The following is a 6,872-nucleotide window of genomic DNA, read 5'->3' as shown; positions in this document are numbered from 1 at the left end:
TTTAGTTATTAAGTATTAGCATAGATTTGAAAGGGATAAACAAGTTTAGTAGTTGTGTTACTATATATGAGAAAAGAATAAATTAATCAAGTAACTCGTGAACAAGTTCGACATTATTTGGCAAGAAAATGAACGAAGTTTGAACCTATAAACTAATTTGGTGACAAACTCAAACTTGACTCGTATTCGAGAAAAAATTAATTAATTAAATGAACAATCATAAGATTTTGGTCCTATTCTATTGGCCTTTAGGATCAAAGTAATGGATAATTGTCTTTTTTTTTGGGTGAAAAATTAATTGTCTTGTATACATAAAAGTAGATACTCCATGTGAGAGAGTATAAGGTTCTACAATTTGGCGCATTACTTGTGATTCTTTTTAATTATGCTTCCACTCATCAAAGTTTACATTTATATCAAAGTATTAGTTTATTAAATCAACCAATGAAGTAAATGCACATATTAATTATTTATATTAATAAATCTATATAATTATTTTTATAAATTTTATATAAAAAGCTATTTTTATTTGAAATAATAATAATAAATTTATAATATGACATTCATCCTCATGTTTAGTTGATTTGACAACAATTGACACAAAAGCCATCAAATCTAAATATTTATGAAATTCACTAAAATTAATCTTATGATTTTGTGGGGGAGAAAAATCCTTCAAACTCATCTTATATCATTTTAATTGGATGTGAATATTGAAAATCTAATCATTGGATTACTTTTTTTTTTTTATGTTCTTAACGCACATGTCAAATTTTGTTCAAAATGAATATTATTTACTATTCGATCAATAAACTTATTTTTTATATATAAATTTATATTACAAAAATTTAAATTTAAACATTTTGATTGATGAAATATCTATTGATCTTTGATCTTCTTGAAATTTTACAAGCATGGAGAATATAATAAAAACAAGCAATCCAATTGGATTTTCAAAATTCACATCCAATAAAAACGTATAAGAGACTTTTGAAGGGTTTCTCTCCAAACTAATTTAGAGAAAAACATTTTCCTATAGGAGGGAACCAACATTTTAGTATTTATTCTATATTATTAAAAAATGCTAATAAGATAACTATATTTATTTTTTATTAATTATTTTAAGTGATGTATTAATTATTTATGTATAATTAAAATTTAATATTATTTTTCGAATATTTGTGTGAAAATTTTGATTTGAAATATGATATTCTAGCTCAAATTTTGTTGCTTTTGCAACAATTGAAACAAAGTCTAACAAAATTATAAAAATAAATAAATTTAATAACACACAATCAATAATGTAAAAAATAATTGACGGATATTTACATAATTATTTGATCAAAACAATACTTACATTATTGAATAGACATGAAACATGTCTATCTATATCAATCAATAAATTATGTAACTTTTAAGTTTGTAAACACATTGTAGGGATAAGGGTCCAAGATCATATATTGGGCCTTGGGCTTTGTCCAAGGATATTGAAAAATCCGAGGAGGAACAAATAGTTATTAAGGGTTCTAATTTAAAATCTCATAAGTAATGAATGAATGGAAGGTGATCCGAGGAGGAACTCCTCCTCGGATATGATGGATGCAGCTCAAGTATTTATTCCAGCAATTAGAATGACCCTCTAGAAAGCTCCAATGATAAGGACGTGCCTCATGAACATACGAGAAGGAATGAAACCCAAAAATATCTAAGGAAAAGCTGGTACCATTGCATTAAATGCACTGCAGCTACTTTTCTGGTCGCATTTATGTGGAGAAGACTTCTAAACAATGTTGTCTTGGCTATCATAACTCACAGAAAGCCAAAGAGGGTGTCTGATGGGATAGGTACTCAAGTAAAGACTCAGACGATCAACAAGTGTAGGATCAAGATAATCCTAAGGGAGCTATATAATGTGAGAAATCCTCCATAAGAAAGGGATCGGATGAAAATGAGAGAAACACTGTAACAATCTAAATTATCTTTGTATCCAATTTTGATCAATTTATACAAGGGTGACTTCCTCGGCCTGAAAGTCCATTAATATCAGATCCTCTTATTTGTGTTTGATTGACATTTAACTCAATACTAGCCGTTGTCCAACTCATTAGAGCCTAGTTCTTTGACCCACTCTCTACAAATTTATTGTACTGGGTTCATTGGACCAAGATCCCATACATCTTGGGCTTGGCAATAAATCGTGTCTTTACACACATAGTATGATCAAATCACTACACCACCCTTGTTGTCTCTCTATTTTGCCAAATACTAAAAATTAAAAAAATTTATAAGCAAAATTATCCAAAATCAAGATTTTCAAAAATGCTCATTCCCTTAAATATTTTTAAAATAGCATTAATTGAGAACAAGTTTTAACATCTCATTTAGCCAAACCGGCTTATATCTGCCGCAGTCCGCATTATTCAATATTCACCTTGAAATGCAGTTAATTAATGTTTTAGTGCCTTTTTTTTGGATCGAATATGAGTGATTCTATTGTTGGATTTCTTTGTTTTTGATAAGATTCCTATTTGAATGCCGAGAAGATTGTTATATAAAAAAAATTAAAAATTAAAAAACCTAGTAGATTACTTAATTTTAGGAACTTAGGAAGTTATTGTTTAATGTCATTTTTCTCTTTTTCATTGTATAACATGATTTTCAATTAATGAAGTCTACTATCATTTCCTCTATAAAAAAAATGCATGAGTATAAATGAGATTAAGTAGATGGACCATTTTTATATTTGAGGTTTTTTTTTTTAATCCGTTTATTTCTAAAGAAAATTATGATTTTCTGTAAAAAAGATAAAGTGGCACCAAGTCGCCAAAGGAGGAAAAAAAAAAGAGACAGACAAGGGGAAACCAAAATATATATTAAAAACAATATTTTTTTTGTCTTGATGTGGACAAAGGTCAAAAGACATAATATTAATGCATTAAAACTAAGTAATTTTCAATTGAAATAGCAGCTTGTTTGGATTGGCTAAAAACCGGTGGTGGCTCCAGGAATTTTTCTCAGGATGTTCTTTAAGAAGCATAAATTATACAATCTAATAAAAAGAAAATTTATATATTGACAACAACAACAATAAAAAAAAAAAAACAAGCAAATACATAAAAGTTACAATTGCATTCTACAAGTTTTCATATTTTGAAATCGATGCATGATAGTCTCATTATCAATACTACAAGCTACATCTCTTTCAATGTATACAACCAAACAATCATTTATCCACTGAATGTAGAACAAAATATGGAGCAAAATTTAATTTTATTGGTATAAAAAAAACTGAAGGTGTTCCCAAATTTTTTTTGAATGGTAGACAAATAAAAAAATTTAAATTATTATATATTAAAAAAAAAATTAAGGACCACCCTGGCCTTAAGGAGGCGCTGCCCCTACCAAAAACTGAGTGATATCACTTATTTTTCATGATCCATCATCCAAAACTCGTGGGTCTCACAAATGAAAGAGTGTTTGGCTTGGTTTTGGATGTTTGTTTCCATCACTCAAAAACTCAAAATTTTGAGTTTGGATGATGGAAGACGGAAACAAGATTTTGCTGTTTTCAAAAGTTGAAAATTGTAATTTAGTGGCAAATGTGGTAAATAGAATGACTTCGTGGGCCCCTTATCAGTGCATTGTCAAATCAGATTCAGGCTGGAGTTATTACCGTTGCAAACTCCTTATTTCATTTTCATTTCTCTCCCAAAATTTTCAGCAACACTTTCCCTCTTCTCACTTCCCTCTCTCCGCCTCCTCTCACATTTCATCCACTTCATCCCCAGCGAGTTAGCTCCATGATGAACACTTTGTGATCGAAGCACCATTTCTGAGATGAACACTCCATGATCGAAGAGACCATTTTACTGAATCTTTATTGGCAAGTCCATACTGAGCTCTATCACTGTGTCTATACCAAGCCCTTTGTCGTGATCTTCTCCCAAGTGCAATATTTATCTCTCTTTCTCTCTCCATTTTCCATGTCCATTGTCTGATTTGGGTAGTTTTAATTTTTGTTTCATTAATTTTTGCTGGTATTATAGTTTGGATGTGAAAATGGGTTTTTCTCCATGGACTGATGTTGATGACCCTTTTTGTTTATACTAGTAATTACTTGCTTTATGTGACAATCGCAGGACAACAAATTGAAATCAGTCCAACTTTTCTATCTGTCCTTACATATCCTTTCTTTGATTCTGTAAAAACGAAAAATGAACTAAATTTTTTTTTGTTTTTTTTCTTTCAATTGACTAAAGTGGACCCTTTTAGCTTCTAATGTCAAGACTTAAGCTTTATTTCCCCTATCTATTCTCAAAAATCAAATGCCATTGTTGTTTATGGTTCCTACTGTAGGTGTTCACTTCATTATCTTTAAATTTTTCATTTTTGTTTGTTATTTTATCGATTAGCAAGCCACAACTGCAAATGCCATTATTAGTGCAAGCATCAGCTGCTCTGGTAACTCTTGCCCTTGCCAGTCCATTTAAAACAAAGTCCACATGCATTTAGTGCTCTGCTTTTGCCATTGCATCAACTGTTTTGCATCAGCTACTTTGCTTAAAAAATTTGTGTACTTATGCTGTAGTTTGTGTGCTTCTGCTGTGTTGAGACATGTTAGAAAAGATGCTAAAATGAGTCAAATGCTTGCTTTACATTATTGATAACATAGATTCCATGTAATTCATCTATGTCAGTGTGGTTCTTATATATATTTGTCCAAAGATGAAGGACTTCATATAATTCCTTTTATAAGCGTATGATACTGTTTGGCATATAATTCCAAAAGTGAAAAACTTCATATAATTCCTTTTTATAAGCATATGATATTGTTTGACATATAATTCCTTTTATAAGTATATAAGCATGTGATCACATGATCAGCCGCCCCCTGCCACCTATCCCCTGCCCCTGCCTGATAAGTAGTCCAACACTTTTATTTCAATAATTTTCCATGATATAATTACTTCTCTACAATCACACCCCCCCCCCCCTCCTCTAGCTTGTAGTCTCAAACTAAAGATGAGATGGTTTACACCTCACCCTTTTATTACACAATTTACCAGTATAGGATACAAGTGGCCCATTCATAAAACTATTAATATACATATATATTAACATATCCAATTGTGTTGGGAAATTTGTATTAAATGGCACAAGAAACTCAAGATGCTGACAACAAAATGTGACCTCCCCACATTGAACAAATTTTCATGGACATTATGATGGATGAACAACAAAAAGGGAATATGGAACATGGTATCTTTAAGGCTACAACTTGGCTATCAATTATGAAAACCCTAAATGAGCAAACTGGGAAGAGTTTCCTCCCTAAGCAAGTGAAAGATAAGCATAATAGGCTCAGGCAAAAACAGAGAAATTGGGGCTAGCTTTTGAGGCATACCGGGTTGGGGTGGGATTAGACAACCCAAACGATTACTGCTTTTGAGGAGGTGTGAGCGTACGTGGTTGCGGTATGTTATATTTATTACCCTAATTTTTTGAATATTTGTTTGTAATTTTCTATTTCGTATTAGCAGGATTTTGATGTACATATTGTCATTTCAAGAGGATCCTAAAGCACTTGCATTACGGAAGAAATAATGTCCTAATTATGACAAGCCGAGGCAATTGTTTGCCCCTAATACTGCAACTGATTCCCTTCAAATTTCCTTAAACACACTAGCCTTAGATAGTGATGAAGAGCATGCCCTAGAGGAGGAACTTGCCAATGAGGTACGTCGTACCCAATTGGGTAATGATGATTGCTACAATCCTAACATGGAGGGCATATCCCATGACAATCCCCCTATTACTGAGCAAACCCAACGTGCGGACAAATGTCCCATTAAAGAGCCTACTAGCAAGGGGAAAAAGGTTGCCAAGAAAGTGGATAGGGCTAGTGAGATGACCATGGCTCTTCAAGAGTACACTGTGTTGGCAACGGAAAGGTTTTCCAACAAAAAAGGAAGGTCTACTAGTAGCTTCGAACATGTTGCACAATCTGCTGGTGGTGGCGATCCTATGTTAACATCGCTGAGGTTCTCCAAAAGAAAGAGAAAAAGGGTGTTATTCATGAGCATGCCAGAACATAGGAGGAAGAGATGGATGGAGTGCTATGCTCATCAGTCGGATAATTAATGATGACTGCTTTTGATATGTTTTTTTATTGTGATTTCGATGTGAATCATTTGGTTGTAGTTTTTAAGTGGTATGTAAGGACTTTAAGTGCCTATGCTTGGACAATCTTTGACGTTTGGTTTTATTTGTCTTATTCAGTTGAACACTTTTATTGTAATGTTAATTGTCGTGAACTATGCGCGTGAATTTGATGTTATTTAAATTAGAATGTGACCTTTGTTGCTTGGTGCTCTCTAGTTGACTTTATTAACATTAGAATTGTGTTTGGTAATTGTTGTTATGTAGTCAGTGTATTATATTTTTTACAATATTTGTTATTTAGTTCATGTTACTTACATTGTAAGGTGAGTTGTGCTAACATTATTGCAATTCTCTTAGTACTTTATATTAATGTATCAGTTTAGATATTGCAATATCTTTGGTTCCAATGCTTTGGTTTTTGCAGGGCATAGGGTATAATGGTCTCTCTCAGTGATTCTTTCTGGCAGTATGATTTTGACGATGCTTATTTTAACTCCGACGATGATGACATGGACAATGGTTTCAGTGGTGATGACATAGATATCAATGACTGTGATGATGACATGAACACTAGTGCAGACACAAATTCAAAGTATGACAATGAGGAGGAAGAGTTTTGGTTTGTATTTCTACTTATTTGCGAGATAGTGGCATATTTCCAGCGGCATTACGACAAGCGCCCACTGCATACTATCATTTTGAGTGGAAAA

Source organism: Quercus lobata, chromosome 6, assembly GCF_001633185.2.
Source record: "Quercus lobata isolate SW786 chromosome 6, ValleyOak3.0 Primary Assembly, whole genome shotgun sequence".
NCBI classification, from domain to species: domain Eukaryota; kingdom Viridiplantae; phylum Streptophyta; class Magnoliopsida; order Fagales; family Fagaceae; genus Quercus; species Quercus lobata.
This window is presented reverse-complemented; position numbering follows the sequence as displayed.